The sequence below is a fragment of the Cervus canadensis genome, chromosome 19 (assembly GCF_019320065.1).
Source record: "Cervus canadensis isolate Bull #8, Minnesota chromosome 19, ASM1932006v1, whole genome shotgun sequence".
NCBI classification, from domain to species: domain Eukaryota; kingdom Metazoa; phylum Chordata; class Mammalia; order Artiodactyla; family Cervidae; genus Cervus; species Cervus canadensis.
Genome location: NC_057404.1, coordinates 36972851 through 37000695, shown reverse-complemented (window position 1 = coordinate 37000695; position 27845 = coordinate 36972851). Strand labels below are relative to the sequence as shown.

The 27845-nt window shown below is 37.6% G+C and overlaps 1 long non-coding RNA gene across 1 annotated transcript in view; it reads left to right on the top strand.

Moving 5' to 3' along the window:
* The window catches only part of LOC122422393, a 287826-nt gene that overhangs the window by 235909 nt on the left and 24072 nt on the right, over positions 1 to 27845 (top strand). The gene's annotated exons all lie outside the window — the stretch shown is intronic.

The following is a 27845-nucleotide window of genomic DNA, read 5'->3' as shown; positions in this document are numbered from 1 at the left end:
CAGAGAAACCATTCCCAGTGAAAAGACCAAGAAATTCGTTCCTGCGAAAGAACAATGAAATAGATCTCTTTGGTTTAATAGATATCAAGTTCAAAAAGAAGGTAATGAAAATACTGAAGGAATTAAGACAAGCTATCAACAGAAATACAGCTTACTGTAAAAAAAAAGTAATTAGAAACTATAAGCAGAAGTCAAGAAAGATTAGAAACTTCATTTGCTGAGACAAAAGCTGAGCTAAAGGCAATGAATAGCAGAATGGATAATGCAGAAGAATGGATAAGTGATTTGGAATATAGAATAATGGAACTAATTATATTGTCACCCTGCTTATTGAACTTATATGCAGAGTACAGCATGAGAAACGCTGGGCTGAATGAAGCACAAGCTGGAATCAAGATTGCCGGGAGAAATATCAATCTCAGAGATACAGATGACACCACCCTATGGCAGAAAGCGAAGAAGAACTAAAGAGCCTCTTGATGAAAGTGAAAGAGGAGAGTGAAAAAGTTGGCTTAAAGTTCAACATTCAGAAAACTAAGATCATGGCATCTGGTCCCATCACTTCATGGCAAATATGTGGAGAAACAATGGAAATAGTGTGAGACTTTATTTTCTTGGGCTCCAAAATCACCACAGATAGTGACTGCAGCCGTGAAATTAAAAGACGCTCCTTGACCACTTCTGGGCATACACACTGAGGAAACCAGATCTGAAAGAGACACATGCACCCCAATGTTCATCGCAGCACTGTTTATAATAGCCAGGACATGGAAGCAACCTAGATGCCCATCAGCAGACGAATGGATAAGGAAGCTGTGGTACATATACACCATGGAATATTACTCAGCCATTGAAAAGAATTCATTCGAATCAGTTCTAATGAGATGGATGAAACTGGAGCCCATTATACAGAGTGAAGTAAGCCAGAAAGATAAAGAACATTACAGCATACTAACACATATATATGGAATTTAGAAAGATGGTAATGATAACCCTATATGCAAAACAGAAAAAGAGACACAGATGTACAGAACAGACTTTTGGATTCTGTGGGAGAAGGCGAGGGTGGGATGTTTCGAGGGAACAGCATCGAAACATGTATATTATCTATAGTGAAACAGATCACCAGCCCAGGTTGGATGCATGAGATAAGTGCTCGGGCCTGGTGAACTTGGAAGACTCAAAGGGATTGGGTAGAGAGGGAGGTGGGAGGGGGGGATCGGGATGGGGAATACATGTAAATCCATGGCTGATTCATGTCAATGTATGACAAAACCCACTACAATATTGTAAAGTAATTAGCCTCCAACTAATAAAAATAAATGAAAAGAAAAGAAAAGATGCTCCTTGGAAAAAAAGTTATGACCAAACAAGACAGCATATTAAAAAGCAGAGACATTACTTTGCCAACAGAGGTCTATCTAGTGAAGGCTATGGTTTTTCCAGTAGTCATGTATGGTTGTGAGAGTTGGACTATAAAGAAAGCTGAGTGCCAAAGAATTGCTTTTGAATGGTGGTGTTGGAGAAGACTCTTGAGAGTCCCTTGGACTGCAAGGAGAACCAACCAGTCCATCCTAAAGGAAATCAGTCCTGAATAGTCATTGAAAGGACTGATGTTGAAGCTGAAACTCCAATACTTTGGCCATCTGACGCGAAGAACTGACTCATTTGAAAAGACCCTGATGCTGGGAAAGATTCAAGGTGGGAGGAGAAGGGGACGACAGAGGATGAGATGGTTGGATGGCATCACTGACTCAATGGACATGAGTTTGAGTAAACTCTGGGAGTTGGTATTGGAGAGGGAAGCCTGGCATGCTGCAGTCCATGGGGTTGCAAAGAGTCGGACATGACTGAGCGACTGAACTGAACTGAACTAAGCACCCCCCTCCTTTTTTTTTAAAAAGCACCTAAGAGACCTATAGGATAATATATAGATTACCATCTATGCTAATCTATGCTAATAGGGATTTCAGAGAAAGAAGAAAGAGAGAAAGTGATTGAAAATATATTTAAAGCAATTATGGCTGAAAACTTCCCCAGTGTGAAGAAGGGAACAGATAGTCCAGTATAGGAAGCACAGTGGGTTCCAAACAAGATGAATCCAAATAGACCTACACCAAACATATCATAATTAAAATGATAAAAATTAAAGAGGGGACACTGAGGGCAGCAAGGTAAAACAGAGTTAATTACAAGGGAACCCCCATAGGGCTATAAGCTGATTTCTCTACAGAATCATTGCAGACCAGAGGATGTGGCAAAATATATTCAAAGTCCTGAAGGAGAAAAGTCTAGAAAATACCTAGAATACTCTACCCAGGAAGATTATCATTAACAATAGAAGGAGAGAGAGAGAATTTCTCAGACAAGCAAACTAAAAGAATACAACAATACTAAATCTACCCGTAAGTGTTGAAAGATCTTCTCTAAATGGAAAAGGAATGAGAAGCTATATGAAAATCACAATTGGAAAGTATCACTTACGTAACTCAGTATATGGTAAAAAATTTTTTTAATTTTTTGACTGCAGTATGCAGCATGCAGGAGATCCCCAGTGAGGGATCAAACCTGAGCCCCCTGCATTGGGAATTCAGAGTCCTAACCATTGGACTGCCAGGGAAGTTCCCCCAATTTTTTTAATTAAAAAAGTGTTTTTGAAAACGATGATAATCAGAATTAACAACAAAAGGATAAACATGAAGATGAAAAAGTGGACATCCAAAATTGTAAAATGTATGGAGGAGAGTAAGAAAATGAAAAGATTCTTCTGTTTACAATGTGTTTGAACCTGTATGACTATTGGTCTACAGGAAATAGATATAGGAGGGGGTTACATACTTGAAAAACAGGGTAACCACAAGTGAAAAATACACAGTAGATTCACAAAAATAAAAAAGAACACAAGCATAAAAGGAAATAATCAAACCACAAAAGGAAAACCAATAAGAAAGGTACAAAGGAGAAACAGAATCAACTGTAAAAGAAGCTTTAAAATGGCAGTAGATACTTATCTATTAGTAACTACATTAGATGTCAATGGACTAAATGCTGCAATCAAAAGACAGGTGGCAGGTTGGATAATAATAATAAAACAAGAGCCTATAACATTCTGCCTATAAAAGTTCACTTAGGACAGAGGACACACATAGACTAAAAGTAAGAGGATGGAAAAAGATATTTTATGCAAAGGGAAATGACAGGAAAGAGGGGAATCACAGTACTCATATAAGACAAAATTGAGTTTAACACAAAGGCCATAAAGATAAAGACACAATATAATGTTAAAAAAATCAATACAAGAAGGGGATATTATTCTTATTGACACATATGCATCTAACATAGGAGCACTCAGACACATAAAACAAATACTAACAAACAGAGAGAGAAATTCACATGAATACAATAATAGCAGGGACTTTAATACCCCACTCACATCAATGGGATGATCTTCTAGATAGAAAACCAATAAGGAAACTGATGTCCTAAATAATACAACAGAAAAGTTAGACTTAATATTTTCAAGATATTACCCCCCTTAGAATGAATGCAGTCTTTTCAAGTGCACATGGAACATTCTCTCAGATTGACCACATACTAGAGCACAAAGCTACGACAAACCTTGACAGTGTATTAAAAAGCAGAGACATCACTTTTCCAACAAAGGTCCATATAGTCAAAGCTACACTTTTTCCACTAGTCATAAATGGATGTGAATGTTGGACCATAGAGAAGTCTGAGGGCATAAGAATAAATGGCAAATGAGGGCAAAAGAATAAATGCTTTTAAATTGTAGTTCTGGGAAAGACTTTTGAGAGTCCCTTGGACAGCAAGGAAATCAAACAAGTCAATCCTAAAGGAAATCAACACTGAATATTCATTGGAAGGACTGATGCTGAAGTGCCAATACTTTGGCCCCCTGATGCAAAGAGCTGATTCATTGGAAAAGAGCCTGATGCTGCGAAAGATTGAGGGCAGGAGGAGAAGGGAGTGACAGAGGATGAGATGGCATCATAAACTCAATGGATATGAGTCTGAGCAAATTCCAGGAGATAGTGAGGAACAGGGAAGCCTGGCATGGTGCAGTCCACGTGGTCACAAAGAGTTGGATGTGATTTAGTGACTGAACAACAAATAAGGGCAGAAACAAGCCTCAGTAAATTTACAAGTATAGAAATTATTTCATGCATCTTTTCTTACCACAATAGCATGAAACTAGAAATCAGCCACAGAAAAAGAAATAAGACAAGGTTGACTACATGGAGACCAGACAGCATGCTACTAAAAAAACAATGGTTCCAGAATTTAATCAAAGAGGAAATTTAAAATTGCCATGAGACAAATGGTAGTGAACACACAACCATACAAAGTCTATGAAATATAGCAAAAACAGTTCTTAGAGGGAATTTTATAGCCTTCCTCAAAAAAATAAGAAAAATCTCAAATAAACAGTGCACCTACCACCTAAAAGAATTAGAAAAGAAAGACAAACAAAATCTAAATCAGCAGAAGGAGGGAAATAATAAAAGATCAGAGAGGAAATAAATAAAATAGAGATTTAAAAAACAAGAAAATAAATCAATAAGACCAAGGCCTGACTCCTTGAAAGTATAAACAGAAGCAACATACCTCTGGCCAGGCTTACCAAGAAGGAAAGGGAGAGAACTCAAATAAAGTAAGAAATGAAAAAGAATTAATAATGAATAAGGCATAAATTAAAAAATATATATGTGAGAATATATATATATATATAAATATATATATGTGAGAATATCATGAACAATTATATGCCAATATATTCAACAAATATATATATATAAATATATAAATATATATATATATATAAACTCCCTACAGAAGTCCAGGAGCAGATGACATCATAGGCAAATTCTCCCAAACATACAAAGAACTCGTATGAATTTTTTCCAAAAGACTAAAGAGGAGAGAACATTCCCAAAGACATTGTATGAAGCTGCCATCACCATGATAACCCACACCAGACAAAGATACCTCCAAAAAAGAAAATTACAGGCCAACATCTTTGACGAATGTAAATGCAAAAATTCCCTACAAAGTATTAGTAAGCTGTATCCAACAGCACATAAAGAAGGTCATACACCACAATCTAGCTGGAGTCCTCCCAAGTTCACGAGGATGGATCAACATATGTAAATCAATAAATGTGGTACACATCAACAACAACAAAAAAACCCACATGATAACCTCAGTAGATGCAGAAAAAACATATGACAAATTTAAGCATTCATTCATGATAAAATCTTTTACCAAAGTGGGTATAGATGAAACATAATTCAACATAATAAAAGCCATTTATGATAAACCCATAGCCAATATAATAATGGTGAAAATATGAATGTCTTCCCACTAAAATTAGAATAAGACAAGCATGCCCACTCTCACCACTTCAGTTCAACATAATATTGGAAGTTCTATCTACTGTGAGAAAAAGAACTAAAAGTTATCTAAATTGGAAGGGAAAAGTAAATTTGTCATTATATATGCATATGGCATTATGTTCTCTATATATAGTAATGATAATACTATTTATGTACCTGTCTGAGAAAACCTGAAAGACTCCACACAAAAACTACTAGAACTGATAATCAAATTCAACAAGATAGCAGGATACAAGATTAACATACAGAAATTGATTACATTTATTTATGCTAACAATTAAATATCAGAAAGGGAGCATAGGGAACTTCCCTGGTGGTCCAGTGGTTAAGAAGCTGCCTTCCAGTGCAGGGGACATGGGTTCAATCCCTGGTTGGGAACTAAGATCCCACATCACACAACAAAAGATCCCATTGCTGTAACAAACATCTTGTGTACCACAAGACCTGACCCAGCCAAATTAATTAATTAAAAGAAAGGAAATATTAAAAAAAAAAAAAAAAACTTTTAAAATTGCACCAAAAAAGTAAAATACTTCAGAATAACTTGACCAAGGAGGTGAAAGACTTATATGCAGAGAACTATAAAACATTAATAAAGGAAACTGAAAGATGACTCAAAGAAATGGAAAAATATTCCATGCTCTTGGAGGAGGAATTATATTGTTATAATGGCTATTATACCCAAAGCAATCTACAGATTTAGTGTGAACCCTATCAAGTTACCAATGACAATTTTCAGAGAACAAGAGCAAATAACCTTAAAATTTATATGAAAAGACCCAGAATTGCCAAAGCACTCCTGAAGAAAAAGAACAAAGCAAGAGACATAACCCTCCCAGACATCATACAATACCACAAAGCTACAGTGATCAAAATGGCATGGTATTGGCACAAAAGACAGACATATGGGTCAATGGAACAGAATAGAGGACCCATAAATAAACTCAAACGGGTACAATTAATCTTTGACAAAAGATGCAAGAATATACAATGGGAAAAGAGTCTCTTCAACAAGGGATGTTGGAAAAATTGGGCAGCAACATATAAGTCAATGAAGTTAGAATACACTATCAAAGTATACACAAAAATAAACTCCAAATGGCTTAAAGCCTTAAACATAAGACAACATTATAAAACTCATAGAAGAGAACATAAGCAAAATATTCTGACATAAATCATACCATTGTTTTCTTAGGTCAGTCATCCAAGCAAGAGCAATAAAAGCAAAAATAAACAAATGGAACCTCATCAAACTTAGAAGCTTTGTGTAGCAAAAGAAACAACAAAGTGGAGAGACAACCTATGGAATAGGAGAAAGTATTTGCAAATGATGTGATTGACAAGGCCTTAATTTCCAAAATACATTAACAGCTCATACAACTCAACAACATAAAACAACCCAATCAAAAAATGGGCAGTAGACCTTAATAGACATTTCTCCCAAGACAACAAGAGATGCCAGTAGACGTATGAAAAGACGCTGCCGCCGCCGCCAAGTCACTTCAGTCGTGTCCGACTCTGTGCGACCCCATAGACGGCAGCCCACCAGGCTCCCCTGTCCCTGGGATTCTCCAGGCAAGAACACTGGAGTGGGCTGCCATTTCCTTCTCCAATGCATGAAAGTGAAAGTGAAGTCGCTCAGTCGTGTCCGACTCTTAGCGACCCCATGGACTGCAGCCTACCAGGCTCCTCCGTCCATGGGATTTTCCAGGCAAGAGTACTGGAGTGGGGTGCCATTGCCTTTCCCAATGAAAAGGTGCTAAACATCACTAATTATTAGAAAAGTGAAAATAAAAACTACCATGAGGTACCATCTCAAACTGGTCAGAATGGCCATCTTTAAACAGTCTAAAAATAACAAATGCTGGAGAAGCTGTGGAGAAAAGGGAACCCTCCCTACACTGTTGGTGGGAGTGTAAGTTGGTGCAGCCACTATGGAAATAGAATGGAGGCTCCTCATGAAACTAAAAATAGAGTTGCCGTATGATCTGGAATTCCCTCCCTGAGCATATACCCAGACAGATCTATAATTCAAAAAGATACATGCATCCCTGTGTCCATAGCAGCACTATTCACAATAACCAAGATATGGCAGTAACATAAATGTCCATAGACAAGTGGGTGGATAAAGAAAATGTGGTATCTATGTGCATGCACACACACACACGCGCGCGCATACACACAATGGAATACTATTCAGCCATAAAAAGAATGAATCAATGCCAATTACAGCAACATAGATGGAACTAGAGATCATTATACTAAATAAGAAAGAAAAAGACAAATACCATATGATATCACTTACATGTGGAATCTAAAATATGACACCAGTGAACTTATCTATGGAACATAAAAACTCAGACTCACAGTCATAGAGAACAGACGTGGTGTGCAAGGGGGTGGGAGGGGTTAGAGTGGGAATTTGGTAAGCAACAAGGTTCTACTGTATAGCACAGCAAAGTATATTCAGTATCCTGTGATAAAGCAGAATGGAAAATAATGTGTGTGTGTGTGTACATGTAACTGAAACACTTTGCTATAGAGCAGAAATTAACACATTGTAAATCAACTATACTTCAGTTAATAATAAAACATCTACCCAGCATTCTAAGATCATAAATGTTTTCTTATTCTAAAAAAGCCTTTATATTTCAACTATTTATCCTTCATGCCCCACTAATCCTAGGTAACCTCTCATCTTTTTACTATTTCCATGGTTTTGCCTTTTTAGAATGCCATAGTTGAACAGTGTAATGTCTTTTGAGCGTCTCTTCTTTTGCAATATGCATTTAAAGTTCCTCAATAGGTTTCATGGCATGACAACTCATTTATTTTTGGCACTGAATAAAATCTCATGGTCTGGGTGGACCACAATGTATTTATCCATTTACCTACTGAAGCTTATCTTTGTTGCCTCCATGTTTTGGTAATTATGAATAAAACTGCTATAAATGTCTGTCTTGAAGTTTTTTGTAGACAAACATTTTAAAATCATTTGGGTAAATATTAATACAAATCATGTGGCCTATCTAGTAAGAATAAGTTTAGTTTTGTAAGAAGTCACCAAAGTGTCCCAAAGTAGGTGTACCATTTATGTTCTCATCAGCAATGAATGAGTTTTTGTTCCACATCCTCACCAGTATTTCATGTTAGTGTTTGAGATTTTGGCCATTCCAATAGATGTGTAGTGGTGTAATTGGTTTAATTTGTAATTCCCCACTGATGTTTGGTGCTGAGCATCTTTTCATATGCCTATTTGATATGTGTATATCCTTGCTGAAATATCTGTTTAGATTTTTTGCCCACTTTAAAATCAGATTATTCAGTTTTAAGAGTTCTTTGTATGTTTTGATAATGTTCCTTTATCAGATCTGTCTCTTGCAAATGTTTTCTCCCAGTCTGTTACTTGCCTTCTCATTTTCTTGACAGTAGCAAGAAAGCTTGGTAGAACAGAAGCTTTCAATTTTAATGAAGGCTTATTAATCAATTATTTCTTTCACAGGTTATGTCCTTGACATTATACCTAGAAAGTTATCTCCAAACACAAGATCATCTAGTTTTTCTACTATGTTATCCTCTAAGTTTCTTGGTTTTGCATTTTACATTTAGGTCAGTTTAGATAATTTTTATGAAGGGTGTAATATGTATGTTCAGATCCATTTGTGCATTTGGATGTTCAGTTGTTACAGCACTGTAACAGTTGGTTGAAAAGACAGTCTTTGTTCTGCTGTATTGTCTTTATTCCTTTGTCAAAGACCAGTTGGCTGAGATGGAATGAGGAGGGGAGGGTGGAGATGGGCTTAAGGAGAAGGGGATATGTGTATACCTAGAGCCAATGCATGTTGCAGTACAGCTGAAACTAACACAACATTGTAGACCAAATATACTCCAATTAAAAAAAATCAAAAAGATGAGTTGACTGCATTTGTGTGGGTCATTTTGGGGGCTTTTTATTCTGTTTCATTTATCTCTTAGTCTGTTCTTTCACCAGTACCACATTATTTTAATTACTGCATAGAATGTATCATAGAGTAAGTCTTGATGTATATATTTTTGTAAGCATAGTAGCCATTTTAGCATCACATAACTAATTTTATAAAATGACCATTCTATTTTGCTATATTGGGAACAATCTATAGCATTATCAGAAGTTCTTTTTAGAATATATAAAAGGCTATCAGCATACTTATTAAATAAAACAATGCAATAAATATCATCTCATATACAAATTTGTGAAGAACCAGAATGATTTCTTAAAGTAAAATCCTAGACCTGATATACACTTGTATTTTCTTCTACTTATTCTAATGTTCCATTTTAAAAAGTTAAACATTTAAATTTTCATGAGCCCATAATGTGAAGATATGATATATAGTCATTTACAAATCTCATTATTCCAGTACCAGTGAACTTTGAGTATATTCTTTTCCTGTTGACTTGAAATGCCAATTTTATCATATGCTAAATCATATGTTTAAGCACAACTCTACTTTTCCACCGACTTCCCCCACCTATATTGGGGTTTGAGCCATTGTTTTAAATATTATAGACATATTATTTTATAAAGACTGATTTTATAATCTCCCACACTTCCCCAAATCCTTCTCAGATGGACATTAAATCTGACACCCTTTCAGATCCAGAAGCCTTTGGGGAAAGATACAGAGAGAACTGGTACAATGAATAGGCTCTGGAAGATTTTCTTTCCTTTCCTCTGCTTTAGACAAAGTCTGATATACCTCCACTCCACTTCTACATCTCTGCTGCCCAGATACAGACATGCTAGTGCCTCAGTTTTGTCTTGCTCCTATTGTCAGAAGCAAAGCTGACTGTGTGCATGTCTAAGACTGTTTAGTGTGCTGTGCCATGATTGAAACTAGAAGCTCACAAAATTATACTGAATCCAGAGGAGAGAAGACACGTTGGCAGAGTAGGTGACCTTGAACTCACATCCTCTCATGAGAACACCAATATCACAACTAATTGCTGAATAACCAACAATAAAAAAGACTGGAGCCTACCAAAAAAGATACTCTATATTGAAAAACAGAAGAAATCACAATGAGATGGTAGGAGGGGTGTACTCAAGATATAATCAAATCCCATAATCACCAGGTGGGCAACCCACAAACTGTAGAATAATTATATCACAGAAGTTCTCTCACAGGAGTGAGCCCCACATCAGGCTTTCTAGCCTGAGAGTCCCCAGAGCATTTGCTTTGAAGGTCAGTGGAGCTTGATCACAGCAGCTCCACAAGACTGGGCAAAACAGAGACTCTACTCTTGGAGGATACACACAAGATCTCCATGTGCCCTAGGATCCAGGGCAGAAGCAGTGACTTCATGTGATCCTGAGCCAGACCTACCTGCTGGTCTTGGAGGGTCTCATTGGGAGGTGGTAGGGGAGGGTGGTGATTTGACTCTCCCTTGAGATATAAAGCTGGAGGCAAACATATCAGGGAGCACTTGTCTGAAGGCTGACATCTTACTTGGGACATTAACACCAAGACCTGGCCCCACAAAACAGCCTGTAGATTTCAGTGGCTGGAGTGACTCAGGCCAAACAACCAACAGCACAGGAACACAGTCCCACCCATCATCAGAAGGTCAATGATCAACACCAACCAGGACCCAGGGATGAGCCCCTCCCACCACAAATTTCTAGACCAACGTCACCCACAAGGGAGCAGAAGCCAGAAGCAAAAAATATACATCCCCATGGCCTGTGGAACTGAGCCCACAAACATAGTTGTAGGCTAGCCCAGCCTACAGCTGGACAGGTCCCTGGCCAGTGGGTGATGGGAGGGAAGTGTACTGCTGGGACACATAGGACATCCCCTACAGTGGACAGCTTCTCTACGGTCAAGAAATGTACTAACATTGTACATACATAAAAATACAAATAGAGAAGTTTAGACAAAATAAGATGACATAGAAACATGTTCACAGTGAAGAGACAAGATAAACCCCCTTAAGAATAACCAAGTAGTGTGGAGATAGGCAGTCTACACAAGAAAGAGCCCAAAGATGATCAAGGAACTCAGGAAAAGAATGTGATATAATTATTCTCCAGTTTGTGGGTTGCCAACCTGGTTTTGACTATATCTTGAGTACGCCCCTCCTACCATCTCACTGTGATTTCTTCTTTGTCTTTTGATATAGAGTATCTTTTTTCGATAGGTTCCAGTCTTTTTTACTGTTGATGAACTGATCGAGGGTTTATGAGAAATTGTTAACAAACAATTAAAAACAATTAAAAAAAAAAAAACAACCAAACAGTTGAAGAATATAATGAAATGAAAAATACAGTAGAAGGAATTAATAACATAATAAATCAGGTAGAAAAACAAATAAGTGAGCTAGATGACAGAGTGGTGGAAATCACTACAGAACAGATAAAGAAAAAAGAGTTAAAAGAAACAAGGCCAGGGCTTTCCTGGTGGCTCAGTGGTAAAGAATCCATCTGCCAATGCAGGAGGCACAGTTCTGATCCCCGATCTGGGAAGATCCCGCATGCTGTGGAGCACCTAAGCCGGTATGCCACAATTGCTGAGCCTGTGCTTTAGAGCCCAGGAAGCACAAATGTTGAAGCCCTCATGCCCTAGAACACACGCTCCACGCACCATAAGAAAAGGCACCACAATAAGAAGCCCTCCCACCATAATTAGAGAGTGGCCCCTGCAACCAGAGAAAAGACCACACAGCAACACGGACCCAGCACAGCCAACAATAAATAAAATCATTAAAAATAAAAAGAAACAAGGACAGTTTAAGAGACCTCTTGAACAATGTAGAAATGCACCAACATTTGCATTATAGGTGTCCTAGAAGGATAAGAAAAAAACAGCTTGGGAAAATGTTTGAAGACATAATGCAGAAACTTCCCTAATATGGGAAAGGAAGCAGTCATGCAAGTCCATGGAGCAGGGAGATTACCAGAATGAATCAATCCAAGGAGAAACACACTGAGATACATAATAATCAAATTGACAAACACTAGAGATAAAGAGAAAATATTAAAAAGAAGTGAGGGAAAAGTGACAAATAATATACAAAGGAACCCCCATAAAGTTATCAGCTGATTTTTCAGCAGAATATCTGCAGGCCAGAATGGGGTGGCACAAAATATTTATAGAAGGGAATAAATAAAGGAACAAAATCTTTCCTTTTCATAGAAGGGGAAAACTTACATCCAAGAATACTCTACTCAGCAAGGCTCTCACTCAGATTTGATGGAAAATAAACAGCTTTACAGATGACCAAAAGCTTGGAGAATTCAGCACCACCAAACCAGCTTTACAACAAATGCTAAAGGAACTTCTCCAAACAGAAAAAGGAAAGGCCACAACTAGAAACAAGCAAATTATGAATGGGAAATCTCACCCATAAAGACAAACATATGGTAAAGGTAGGAAATCATCCACACACAAATCTGATACCTAAATCAATAATATAATTATACAGTGGAAGTGACAGATTGAAGAGATTAAACCTGATAGAATGCCTGAAGAACTATGGACAGAGATTAGCAACACTGTACAGGACGTGGTAACCAAAACCATCTCCAAGAAAAAGAAATTTAACAAAGCAAAATGGTTGTCTGAGGGAGTCCTTACAACTAGCACACAAAAGAAGAGAAGCAAAAGACAAAAGAGAAAAGGAAAGATATGCCTATCTGAATGTAGAGTTTCAAAGAATAGCAAGGAGAGATAATAAAAAAAAAAACCTTCTTAAGTGAGCAATGCAAAGAAATAGAAGAAAACAATAGAATGGGAAAGATTGGAGATCTCTAAGAAAATTGGAGATACCAAGGGAACATTTCAAACAAAGATGGGCACAATAAAGAACAGAAATGGTAAGGACCTAACAGAAACAGAAGAGATTAAGAAGAGGTGGCAAGAATACACAGAGGAACTGTACAAAAAAGGCCTTCATGACTCAGATAATGATGATGGTGTGGTCACTCAACTAGAGCCAGACATCCCAGAAAGCGAAGTAAAGTGGGCCATAGAAAGCAATAGCATGAACAAAGCTAGTGGAGGTGATGTAATTCCAGCTGAGGTATTTCAGATCCTAGAAGATGATGCTGTTACAGTGCTGCACTCAAAATGACAGCAAATTTTGAAAACTCAGCAGTGGCCACAGGACTGGAAAAAGGTTATTTTTCATTCCAACCAGAAAGAAGGGCACTGCCATAGAATGTTCAAACTGCCACACAATTGCACTCATTTCACATGCTAGCAAGGTAATGCTGACAATCCTCCAAGCTAGGCTACAACATTGTATGAACCAAGAACTTCCAGATGCACAAGTTGGATTTAGAAAAGGCAGAGGAACCAGAGATCAAATTACCAGCTTTTGTTGGATCATAGAAAAAGCAAAGGAATTAAAAAAAAAAACAAAACCATCTACTTCTGCTTCATTGACTACCCTAAAGCCTTTGACTGTGTGGATCACAACAAATTGGAAAATTCTTAATACCAGAGCACTTTACCTGCCTCCTGAAAAACCTATATGCAGGTCAAGAAGCAAGAGTTAGAACCAGACATGGAACAATGGACTGGTTCAAAATTAGGAAATGAGTACGTTAAGACTGCATATTGTTGTCCTGATTGTTTAACTTATATGCAGAGTACATCATGCGAAATGTCAGGCTGGATAACTCAAAGCTAGAATCACAATTGCAGGAAGAAATATCAATACTTCAGATATGCAGATGACACCACCTTAATGGCATAAAGCAAAGAGGAACTAAAGAGCCTCTTGATGAGGGTGAAAGAGAATAGCAAAAATGTTGGTTTAAAACTGAACATTCAAAAAACTAAGATCATGACATCTGGTCCCATCACTTCATGGCAAACAGATGGGGAAAAGTGGAAACAGTGACAGACTTTATTTTCTTGGGCCCCAAAATCACTGCAGACATTGAATAAAGCCATGAAATTAAAAGACTATTGCTCCTTGAAAGAAAAGCTATGACAAACCTAGACAATGCATTAAAAAGCAGAGACATCACCTTGCCAACAAAGGTCCATCTAGTCAAAGCCAGGGTTTTCCAGTAGTCATGTATGGATGTAAGAGTTGGACCATAAAGAAGGCTGAGCACCAAAGAGTTGATAGTTTCAAACTGTTGTATTGGAGAAGACTCTTGAGAGTCCCTTGGACTGCAAGGAGATCAAACCAATCAGTCCTACAGGAAATCAACCCTGAATATTTATTGAATGGACTGATGCTGAAGCTGAGGCTCCAATACTTTGGCTACCTGATGGGAAGAGCCAATTCACTGGAAAAGACCCTGATGCTTGGAAAAATTGAAGGTAGAAGGGGAGACAGAGGATGAGATGATTGGATGCCATCATTGACTCAATGGATATGAATATGAGCAAACTCTAGGAAACAGTGAAGGAGAGAAGCCTGGCATGCTGCAGTCCATGATATTGCCGAGTAGGGCAAGACTGAGTGACTGAACAATGAACAAAAAAACAATAATTTTGTGATGAGTACAAATGCAGGATATTTGAAATGGATTTGAAATTAAGAGATCAGCAACTTAAAACAATCATGTATATTTAAACATGTAGCTAGAGAGTGCTATATCAAAACCTCACGATAACCACTAGTCAAAACTGTGCAATAGATATACACACACACATAAAAAAACAATGCAATAGAAAACTAAAGAAAGCCATTAAATCATATGAAAAGAGAATAGAAGAAGGAGGGCATTAAAAAGAGCTACAAAAGCAAATCCAAAACAATTTAAAGAAGACAATGAGAACATACACATTGATAATTACCTTAAATATGAATGGATTAAATGCTCCAACCAAAAGGCACAGACCAGCTGAATGGATACAAAAACAAGACCCATATATATGCTACCTATAAGAGACCAACTTCAGATCTAGGGACACGTATAGACTGAACATAAGGGGTTGATGAAAGGTATTCCATTCAAAAGGAAATCAAAAGAAATATGGAGTAGCAATACTTTTATCAGACAAAATAAATTTTAAAATAGACATAGAAGGATAGTACATAATGATCAAGGGATCTAGCCAAGAAAAAGATAAAATAATTGTAAAAATATATGCATCCAACATCAGTTCAGTTCAGTTCAGTTCAGTCGCTCAGTCGTGTCCGACTCTCTGCGACCCCATGAATCGCAGCATGCCAGGCCTCCCTGGCCATCACAAACTCCCAGAGTTTACTCAAGCTCATGCCCATCAGTCAGTGATGCTATCCAGCCACCTCATCCTCTGTCGTCCCCTTCTCCTCCTGCCCCCAATCCGTCCAAGCATCAGGGTCTTTTCCAATGAGTCAACTCTTTGCATGAGGTGGCCAAAGTATTGGAGTTTCAGCTTCAGCATCATACCTTCCAATTAACACCCAGGACTTATCTCCTTCAGGATGGACTGATTGGATCTCCTTGCAGTCCAAGGAACTCTCAAGAGTCTTCTCCAACACCACAGTTCAAAAGTATCAATTTTTCGGTGCTCAGCTTTCTTCACCATCCAACTCTCACATCCATACATGATCACTGGAAAAATCATAACTTTGTTGGCAAATGTAATGTCTTTGCTCTTTAATATGCTATCTAGGTTGGTCATAACTTTCCTTCCAAGGAGTAAGCGTCTTTTAATTTCATGGCTGCAGTCACCATCTGCAATGATTTTGGATCCGAAAAAATAAAGTCTGATACTGTTTCCACTGTCTCCCCATCTATTTCCCATGAGGTGATGGGACCAGATGCCATGATCTTAGTTTTCTAAATGTTGAGCTTTAAGTCAACTTTTTGACTCTCCTCTTTCACTTTCATCTAGAGGCTATTTAGTTCCTCTGCACTTTCTGCCGTAAGGGTGATGTCATCTGCATATCTGAGGTTATTGATATTTCTCCCAGCAATCTTAATTCCAACTTGTGCTTCTTCCAGACCAGTGTTTCTCATGATGTACTCTGCATATAAGTTAAATAAGCAGGGTGACAATATGCAGCCTTGACGTACTCCTTTTCCTATTTGGAACCAGTCTGTTGTTCTATGTCCAGTTCTAACTGTTGCTTCCTGACCTGCATACAAGTTTCTCAAGAGGCAGGTTAGGTGGTCTGGTACTCCCATCTCCTTCAGAATTTTCCACAGTTTATTGTGATCCACACAGTCAAAGGCTTTGGTGTAGTCAATAAAGCAGAAATAGATGTTTTTCTGGAACTGTCTTGCTTTTTCGATGATCCAACGGATATTGGAGATTTGATCTCTGGTTCCTCTGCCTTTTCTAAAACCAGCTTGAACATCTGGAAGTTCTCAGGTCATGTATTGCTGAAGCCTGGCTTGGAGAATTTTGAGCATTACTTTACTAGCGTGTGAGATGAGTGCAATTGTCTGGTAGTTTGAGCATTCTTTGGAATTGCCTTTCTTAGGGATTGGAATGAAAACTGACCTTTTCCAGTCCTGTGGCCACTGCTGAGTTTTCCAAATTTGCTGGCATATTGAGGACAGCACTTTCACAGCATCATCTTTCAGGATTTGAAATAGCTCAACTGGAATTCCATCACATCCACTAGCTTTTTTCGTAGTGATGCATTCTAAGGCCCACTTGACTTCACATTCCAGGATGTCTGGCTCTAGGTGAGTGATCACACCATTCTGATTATCTGGGTCATGAAGATCTTTTTTGTACAGTGTTCTGTGTATTCTTGCCACCTCTTCTTCATATCTTCTGCTTCTGTTAGGTCCATACCATTTCTGTCCTTTATTGAGCCCATTTTTGCATGAAATGTTCCCTTGGTATCTCTAATTTTCTTGAAGTGATCTCTAGTCTTTCCCATTCTGTTGTTTTCCTCTATTTCTTTGCATTGATCGCTGAGGAAGTCTTTCTTATTGCTCCTGGCCATTCTTTGGAACTCTGCATTCAAATAGGAATATCTTTCCTTTTCTCCTTTGCTTTTTGCTTCTCTTTTTTTCACAGCTATTTGTAAGGCCTCCTCAGACAACCATTTTGCCTTTTTGCATTTCTTTTCCATGGGGATGATCTTGATCCCTGTCTCCTGTACGATGTCACGAACCTCTGTCCATAGTTCATCAGGCTCTCTGTCTATCAGATCCAGTCCCTTAAATCTATTTCTCACTTCCACTGTATATTCATAAGGGATTTGATTTAGGTCATACCTGAATGGTCTAGTGGTTTTCCCTACTTTCTTCAGTTTAAGTCTGAATTTGGCAATAAGGAGTTCATGATCTGAGCCACAGTCAGCTCCAGGTCTTGTTTTTGCTAACTGTAGAGAGCTTCTCCATCTTTGCCTGCAAAGAATATAATCAATCTGATTTTGGTGTTGGCCATCTGGTGATGTCCATGTGTAGAGTCTTCTCTTGTGTTGTTGGAAAAGGGTGTTTGCTATGACCGGTGCGTTCTCTTGGCAAAACTCTATTAGCCTTTGCCCTGCTTCATTCCGTACTCCAAGGCCAAATTTGCCTGTTACTCCAGGTGTTTCTTGACTTCCTACTTTTGCATTCCAGTCCCCTATAATGCAAAGGACATCTTTTTGGGTGTTAGTTCTAAAAGGTCTTGTAGGTCTTCATAGAACCATTCAACTTCAGCTTCTTCAGTGTTACTGTTTGGGGCATAGGCTTGGATTACCGTGATATCGAATGGTTTGCCTTAGAAACAAACAGAGATGATTTTGTCATTTTTGAGATTGCATCCAAGTACTGCATTTCAGACCCTTTTGTTGACTATGATGGCTACTCCATTTCTTCTAAGGGATTCCTGCCCACAGTAGTAGATATAATGGTCATCTGAGTTAAATTCACCCATTCCAATCCATTTTAGTTCGCTGATTCCTAGAATGTCAACATTCACTCTTGCCATCTCCTGTTTGACCACTTCAAATATGTAAGGTAAATACTAACAGCCTTATAAGGAGAAATTGACAGTAACAGAATAATAGTGGGGGACTTCCACATCACACTTAAATCATTGGATAAATCATCCAGACAGAAAATCAATAAGGAAATACAGGTCTTAAGTGATGCATTAGACTAAATGAACTTAATTGATATTTATAGAGCATTCCATATGAAAGAAGCAGAACATACATCCTTTTCAAGGGCACATGGAACATTCTCTAGGATAGATCACATGCTGAGCCAAAGCAACTCTTGGTAAATTTAAGAAAACTGAAGTCTTATCAAGCATCTTTTCTGACCACAACACTTTGAAATTAGAAATCAACTGCAAGAAAAAAATGCAAAAAGCATGAACTCATGGAGGCTAAACAATATGCCGAAAACAACAAATAGATCACTGAATAATCAAAGAGGAAATAAAAAGAATACCCAAGGGCAGATGGAGATGGAGATACAATGATCTAAAACCTATGGGATGCAGCAAAAGCAGTTTTAAGATGGAAGTTTATAGTGATACAAGCTTACCCCAGGAAACAAGAAACATCTCATAGAAATAACCTAAGGAAACTAGAGAAAGAAAACCAAACAAAACCCAAAGATAGAAGGAAAGAAATCCTAAAGATCAGATAAGAAATAAATGAAATAGAAATTAAAAACAATAGAAAATATCAATGGACAAAAAAACTGGTTCTCTGAAAAGATAAAATTGACAAACCTTTAGCCAAACAAGAAAAAAGGAGACAAGGTCCAAATCAATACAGTTAGAAATGAAAAAGGAGAAGTTACAACTTACACCACAGAAATACGAAGGAAGGAAAAAGCTACTACAAGCAACTATATATATGCCAATAAAATGGACAACCTATAAGAATTTGTACACTTCTTAGAAAGACACAATCTCCCAAAACAGAACCTGCAAGAAATAGAAAACATGAGCAGACCAATCACAAGTACTTAAATTGAAACTGTGATTTAAAAATTCCAAAGATCTAAAAGTCCAGGGCCAGATACCTTCACGGGTGAGTTCAATCAAACATTTCAAGATAAAATAGCATCTATACTTCTGAAAACTATTCCAAAACTTGGCAAAGGAAGGAACACTTCTAAACTCATTCTTTGAAGCCCCTATCAAAGCCAAACAAAGATACTACAAAAAAAAAAAAAAAGAAAAGAAAATCACAGGCCAATATTTCTGGTAAATATAGATGAAAAAATCCAACAAAATACTAGCAAACCAAATCCAACAATATATTGAAAGGATCATTCACCATGGTTAAGTGGGATTTATCCTAGGGATGGAAGTATTTTTCAATATTCACAAATAGATCATTATGATATACCACATTATCAAATTGAAGAATAAAAACAATATGATCATCTCAATGGATATATGAAAAGCTTTTGATAAAATTAAACATCCATTTATGACAAAATCTCTCCAGAAACTGTCCACAGAGGGAAACCACCTCAACATAATAAAGGTCATTTATGACAGACTCACAGCTAGCATCATACTTAATGGTGAAGAAATGAAAGCATTTCCTCTAAGTCAGGAACAGACAAGGATGTCCACTCTCAGCAGTTCTATTCAATATAGTTTTGGAAGTCCTAGCCACAAGCAATAAGAGAAAAAATACAAAGAATCCAAATTTGAAAAGAAGAAGTCAACTGTCACTGTTTGCAGATGACATAATGCTATACACAGAAAATCCTAAACACACTACCAGAAAACTACTAGAGCTCATTGATGAATTCAGTAAATTTGCAAGATACAAAAGTAATACATAGAAATCTGTTGCATTTCTATACACTAGCAATGAAATAGCAGAATGTAAAGTTATGGAAACAATCCCATTTACCTTTGCATCAAAAAGAATAAACCCTAGGAATGCTACTGCTGCTACTGCTAAGTCATTTCAGTCGTGTCTGACGCTTCGCGACCCCATGGACTGCAGCCTACCAGGTTCTTCCGTCCATGGGATTTTCCAGGCAAGAGTACTGGAGTGGGGTGCCATTGCCTTCTCTGAAACCCTAGGAATACACCTACCTAAAGATATATACTCCAAACTGTAAGATGCTGATTAAAGAAATTAAAGATAACAGAAGTAAATGGAAAAATATGCCATGTTTTTGGATTGGAAGAATCAATACTGTTTAAAAGAAGAAAAAAAACTACCCAAGGCAATATACATATACAATCTATAGATTCAATGCAATTCGTATCAACTTACCAATGACAATCATTTACTGAACTAGAACAATTTTGTGTGTGCGTGTGTGTGGAAACACAAAAGACCCGTAATAACCAAAACAATTGCCAACATCCATTGAATCATAGAAAAAGCAAGTGAGTTCCAGAAAAACATCTACTTCTGTTTCATTGACTACCTTAAAGTCTTTGACTATGTGGATCACAGCAAACTATAGAAAATTCTTCAAGAAATGTCAATACCAGATCACCTTACCTGCCTCCTGAGAAATCTGTATGCAGGTCAAGAAGCAACAGGTAAGACCAGACACAAAACAATGGACTGGTTCCACATTGGGAAAGGAGTACATCAAGGATGTATATTGTCAGCTTGCTTATCTAACTTATATGCAGAGTACATCATATGAAATGCTGGGCTGGATGAAGCCCAAGCTGGAATCAAGATTTCTGAGAGAAATATCAGTAACCCCAGATATGCAGATGACACCCCCCTTATGGCAGAAAGCAAAGAGGAAATAAAGAACCTCTTAATGAAGGTGAAAGAGGAGAGTGAAAAGCCGGCTTAAATCTCAACATTCAAAAAACGAATATCATGGCATCTGGTCCCATCACTTCGTGGCAAATAGATGGGGAAACAATGGAAACAGTGAGATGCTTTATATTTTTGGTCTCTGAAATCACTGCAGATGGCGACAACAGCCATGAAATTAAAAGACACTTACTTGCTCCTTGGAAGAAAAGCTGTGACCAACCTAGACAGCATATTAAAAACCAGAGACATTACTTTGCCGACAAGGGTCCATCTAGTTAAAGCTTGGTTTTTCCAGTAGTCATGAATGGATGTGAGAGTTGGACCATAAAGAAAGCTGAGTGCTGAGGAATTAACCGTGGTATTGAAGAAGACTCTTGAGAGTCTGTTGGACTACAAGGAGATCAAACCAGTCAATCCTAAAGGAAATCAATCCTGAATATTCATTGGAGGGACTAATGCTGAAGCTCCAATATTTTTGCCACCTGATGTGAAGTACTGACTCCTTGGGGAAGACCCTGATGATGGGAAAGATTGAGGGCAGGAGGAGTAGGGGATGACAGAGGATGAGATGGTTGGATGGCATCACTGACTCAATGGACATGATTTTGAGCAAGCTCCAGGATTTTGGTGATGGACAGAGAAGCCTGGAGTGCTGCAGTCTATGGGATTGCAAAGAGTTGAACATGACTGAGCAACTGAACTGAATTGAGCCAAAGCAAAATTTTAAAAAATGAAGACAGAGGAATGAGGCTGACTGACGGCAGACTATCCTACAAAGCTACAGTAATCAAAACAGTTTGGTTCAGGCACAAACATAGAAATCAATGGAACAGGATATAAGTCCCAGAATTAAACCTATTCACATATGGTCAATTAAGCTCAGACAAAGGAGGTAAGAATATATAATAGAGAAAGGACAGTCTCTTCAATAATTGTTCATGGGACAACTGGGCAGATGCATGTGAAACAATGGAATTAGAACGTTCTGTAACACCATATACAAAAATAAACTAAAAATGCATTAAAGACCTAAATATAAGACTGGGTACTATTAAACTGGATTTCCCCAGTGTCTCAGTGCAGGAGTCTCAGGAGATACAGCTCCAAATATTGGGTCAGGAAAATCCTCTGTAGAAAGCAATGGCAACCCACTCCAGTATTCTTGCCTGGAAAATCCATGGACAGAGGTGCCTGGTGGGCTACAGTCCATGGGGTTGAAAAGAGTCAAACACAACAAAAAGAAACAAATAGGACCTGATTAAACTTAAAAGCCTTTGAACAGCAAAAGAAACCATTAACAGAACAAAAAGACAACCTATAGACTGGGAGAAAATATTTGCAAATGATGCAACTGACAAGGGATTAATCTGTAAAATATACAAATAGCTCCTACAGCTCAATATAAAAAAACAAAGAAACAAAACAAGCTAATCAAGAAATGGCATAATATCTAAAAAGACATTTCTCTAAGAAGACATACAGATGGCCAAAAGGCACATGAAAAGATACTCAGCATCACTGTGTATTCAGTTCAGTTCAGTCGCTCAATTGTGTCCGACTCTTTGCGACCCCATGAATCGCAGCATGCCAGGCCTCCCTGTCCATCACCAACTCCCAGAGTTTACTCAAACTCATGTCCATCGAGTTGGTGATGCCATCCAGCCATTTCATCCTCTGTCATCCCCTTCTCCTCCTGCCCCCAATCCCTCCCAGCATCAGGGTCTTTTCCAATGAGTCAACTCTTTGCATGAAGTGGCCAAAATATTTGGAGTTTCAGCTTCAACATCAGTCCTTCTAATGAACACTCAGGACTGATCTCCTTTAGGATGGACTGGTTAGATCTCCTTGCAGTCCAAGGGACTCTCAAAAGTCTTCTCCAAAACCACAGTTCAAAAGCATCAATTTTTCGGCGCTCAGCTTTCTTCACCGTCTGTCCAACTCTCATATCCATACATGACCACTGACTAGTACAGTCACTATGGAGAACAGTGTGGAGATTCCTTAAAAAACTGGAAATAGAACTGCCATATGACCCAGTAATCCCACTCCTGGGCATACACACTGAGGAAACCAGATCTGAAATAGACACGTGCACCCCAATGTTCACTGCAGCACTGTTTATAATAGCCAGGACATGGAAGCAACCTAGATGCCCATCAGCAGATGAATGGATAAGAAAGCTGTGGTACAGATACACAATGGAATATTACTCAGCCATTAAAAAGAATTCATTTGAATCAGTTCTAATGAGATGGATAAAACTGGAGCCCATTATACAGAGTGAAGTAAGCCAGAAAGATAAAGACCAATACAGTATACTAATGCGTATATAACGGGATTTAGAAAGATGATAACGATAACCTATATGCAAAACAGAAAAAGAGACACAGATGTACAGAACAGACTTTTGGACTCTGTGGGAGAAGGCGAGGGTGGGATATTCTGAGAGAACAGCATCGAAACATGTGTATTATCTATAGTGAAACAGATCACCAGCCCAGGCTGGATGCATGAGACAAGTGCTCGGACTGGTACACTGGGAAGACCCAGAGGGATGGGGTGGGGCGGGAGGTGGGAGGGAGGATTGGGATGAGGAATACATGTAAATCCATGGCTGATTCGTGTCAATGTATGGCAAAAGCCACTACAATATTTTAAAGTAATTAGCCTCCACCTAATAAAAATAAATGAAAAAAAAAAAAAAAAGCATACATGACCACTGGAAAAATCAAAGCCTTGACTAGATGGACCTTTGTTGGCAAAGTAATGTCTCTACTTTTTAATATGCTGTCTACGTTGGTCATAACTTTCCTTCCAAGGAGTAAGCGTCTTTTAAGTTCATGGCTGCAATCACCATCTGCAATGATTTTGGAGCCCCCCAAAATGAAATCTGACACTGTTTCCATGTTTTCCCCATCTATTTGCCATGAAGTGATGGGACCATTTGCCATGATCTTAGTTTTCTGAATGTTGAGCTTTAAGCCAACTTTTCACTCTCCTCTTTCACTTTCATCAAGAGGCTTTTTAGTTCCTCTTCACTTTCTGCCATAAGGGTTGGTGTCATCTGCATATCTGAGGTTATTGATATTTCTCCCGGCAATCTTGATTCTAGCTTGTGCTTAGAGAAATGCAAATCAAAATTACATTGAGTTATCATCTCATGGGTCAGAATGGTTAACATGAAAAAGTCTACAAATAATAAGTGATTGAGAGGGTGTGGAGGAAAAAGAACTGTTGATGGGAATGTACACTGGTGTATCCAGTATGGAGAACAGCATGGAGTTTCCTTATGAAAATAAAAATATAACTTTCATATGATACTGAAATCCCACTCCTGGGCATACACTTAGAAAAAAAAAATCCATAATTTGTAAAGATACATGCACCCCAATATTCTTTGCAGCACTATTTACAATATCCAAGCCATTGAATCTATCTAAGTGTCCATTGACAGATGAATGGATAATGAAGATACCACTTATATGTTGAATCTAAAACAATGATACAAAGGAACTTATAAAACAGAGAGAGACTCACAGTTAGTAAAGAGGAGGGGAGGAGGAAGTAATTAGAAATTAAAATATGCATTTTTCTCTATATAATATAGATAACCAACAAGGACCGTACTATATATCACAGGGAAATATACTTGATATCTTATTATATAATGGAAGAGAATGTTAGAAAAGAATATGTATATTACTGATTCATTCTATTGTACAGCTGAAACTAATACAACATTGTAAAATCAACTATATTTCAATGAAAATTAAAAAATAAAAATGCAAAAATTTTAAAAACATCTACTGACTCCAGTATTTTACCCTCAATGACACTGCACCAGTTTGATCATCTCTAGATTGAGAATGACAAAATTTCAACTTCCTGAAGTGAATATTTTTACTTGGAAATCAGTTCAGGATAGGGGATAGGAAGCCCAAATCATCCCTCTAAATCTCCTTCAGTCCATTCTCATCATTATTATATCTGCCTGTGTTTCTTTGAAACTTTCAGCATAAAAATGTTCTATCCCTGTTTTTCCTTAACATAAGAGTTTTTCCTAATCATATATTTCCTTGGCCATTTCAATGGGAATTTGAATAGGAGGAACACTTGATGCCAATTGCAGAGAAAAACAAACCAACAAAAATACATAGATGGAAAGTAATTTATATTTTATTTAATTTATAAATTTACATATCTAGATTTATCTCATAATCATTCCCAAATGCTATAATAGAAGCTCACTCATTTTTTCTAATACTAACAACTCCAAATATGGATTTTATTCTTTCTAAATTTTATGGCACATTTTACTCTCAGTTATGCCCCTTTATTCTCACCAATAGGGTAATTTCTCTTTTCTTTAAATAGTTTCAAATATCCTCTGTTAAACAAAAAATAAAAAGAGAAGCTATAAGCCAGTATTTCCAGACTCTTTATGTATCTCTGGTTCATTTTTTTCTATCTTTGACAATAAGTTCTTGAAAAAGTTTCTCATTACTGCTGTACTTTCTTCTCCTTGGTTTCCTCCATTATGGCTTATATTCACTTTAATTTACCTCAACTAAATTAATTAGTGTGCTTCATTTCTTTCAAAGTGAAGAATGTTTTTCATCCACTTACTATTAGACTTCTCAGCCATGTTGAAATCTTGGTGTACTCTCTCCTCTTGGCTTTGCTGACATACCACTCTCTGCTATTCCTCCTACCTCTCTACCTGCCCCATTTCTGTATTTCATAACTTCTTTCCCCATATATGGCCCTGAATTTGGTTCCATAAATTTTACCTTGGGTTTTTCTCTTGTCCTGTAATTTCTCCATAGCCTATTCACAGGCAATATCTGCATTATTTTCATCTTTAACCCATTCTTCTCCGCTGAGCCTCAGACTATACACTCTTCCCTGGTTCTAGAAGATAATTTTGAACCTGAAAAACTTCCTCCTGAGTTATTCTCATTTAAGGAATAAATAAAAATAAATAATTCACATTTAAATCAGTGATACATGATTCTTTCAGTAGTTAGATAAATGTACATATGCTATTCAATGTTTTAATAATAAAACCATTAATGAAAAATACAGTAATAAATGATCTTTCTAAAAAACAACCAGAAAATCATCTCTCACCCTCTTTTTAATAAACCTCAATGGTCTCTAATCACTTTTATTATAAAGACTCCTTAACTTGGCCTGTTTATCCTCAAAGCAACATCTCTTATGATATGTTCCTTTATTCCACTCCAAGCCCACTAATCTTCTTTTAGTTACTAGAGCATGTTTCAGAGTCTTTGTTTATATCTCTCAGCCTGGAGTACATCCTTCCATCCCCCATCACCATTGCATAGCTGAGTTCTATCCTTTCTTCAGATTTCAGTTCAATCATCATTTCTTTGATGAAGCCTCTGATTGCCCTTCCTTGGTCCAATCTTCCGATTTGTCTTTATGTACCTCTTAAGAGTTCTTATCACTCTTTGATTTATATTTATTTTATAATTATCTGATTATTGGTAGTGGATTTCACAAGGCCTGATATTTTGTCCTATTTCTTGAAAATTTTATCATTAGACTCTATGTACCTGGTATGTTGTAAGCACTTCATATCCACTTGTGGAATAAATAAGAGGAAGGGGGAATAAATAGTATTTACCCAGTTTTCCTTTTTTAAATCATAAAAATTTTGGATTAGGACTATAGCTTTGGAAGTAATTCTATAAACATTCAGTTCAGTTCAGTTTCTCAGTCGTGTCCAACTCTTTGTGAACCCATGGAATGCAGCACGCCAGACTTCCCTGTCCATCACCAGCTCCCAAAGCCTGTTCAAACTCATGTCCATCAAGTTGGTAGTGCCATACAACCATCTCATCCTCCATTGTCCCCTTCTCCTCAAGCCTTCAATCTTTCCCAGCATTAGGGTCTTTTCCAATGAGTCAGGTCTTCACATCAGGTGGCCAAAGCATTGGAGTTTCAGCTTCACCATCAGTTCTTCCAATGAATATTAAGGGCAGATTTCCTTTAGGATTGACTGGTTTGATCTCCTTGCTGTCAAAGGGACCCTCAATAGTCTTCTCCAACACTATAGTTCAAAAGAATTAATTCTTCGGCACAAACATTGGTTCATTGTTATTTCCATTTTGTAAATAAGTTCATTTATATCATTTTTTTTTAGATTCCACTTATAAGTAATATATGATATTTCTTTTTTTCTGTCTGACTTATTTCACTTAGTATGATAATCTCCATCCATGTTGCTGAAAATGCAAATTTCATTCCTTTTTATAGATGAGTAGTATTACATTGTATATATATTTCACATCTTCTTTATCTATTCCTGTGTTGATTGATGCTACGGATGCTTCTATATTTTGGCTATTGTAAACAACATTACTATGAACATAGCAGTACATGCATCTTTGCAAATTAGTGTTCATTTTCTTCAGATATATACTCAGGAGTGGAATTGCTAGATCATCAGTTCAGTTCAGTCGCTCAGTTGTGTCCGACTCTTTGCAACTCCATGAATCACAGCACGCCAGGCCTCCCTGTCCATCACCAAATCCCAGAGTCCACCCAAACCCATGTCCATTGAGTCGGTGATGCCATCCAGCCATCTCATCCTCTGTCACCTCCTTCTCCTCCTGCCCTCAATACTTCCCAGCATTAGGGTCTTTTCTAGTGAGTCAACTCTTCGCACGAGGTGGCCAAAGTACTGGAGTTTCAGCTTCAGCATCAGTCCTTCCAATGAACGCCCAGGACTGATCTCCTTTAGGATGGACTGGTTGGATCTTC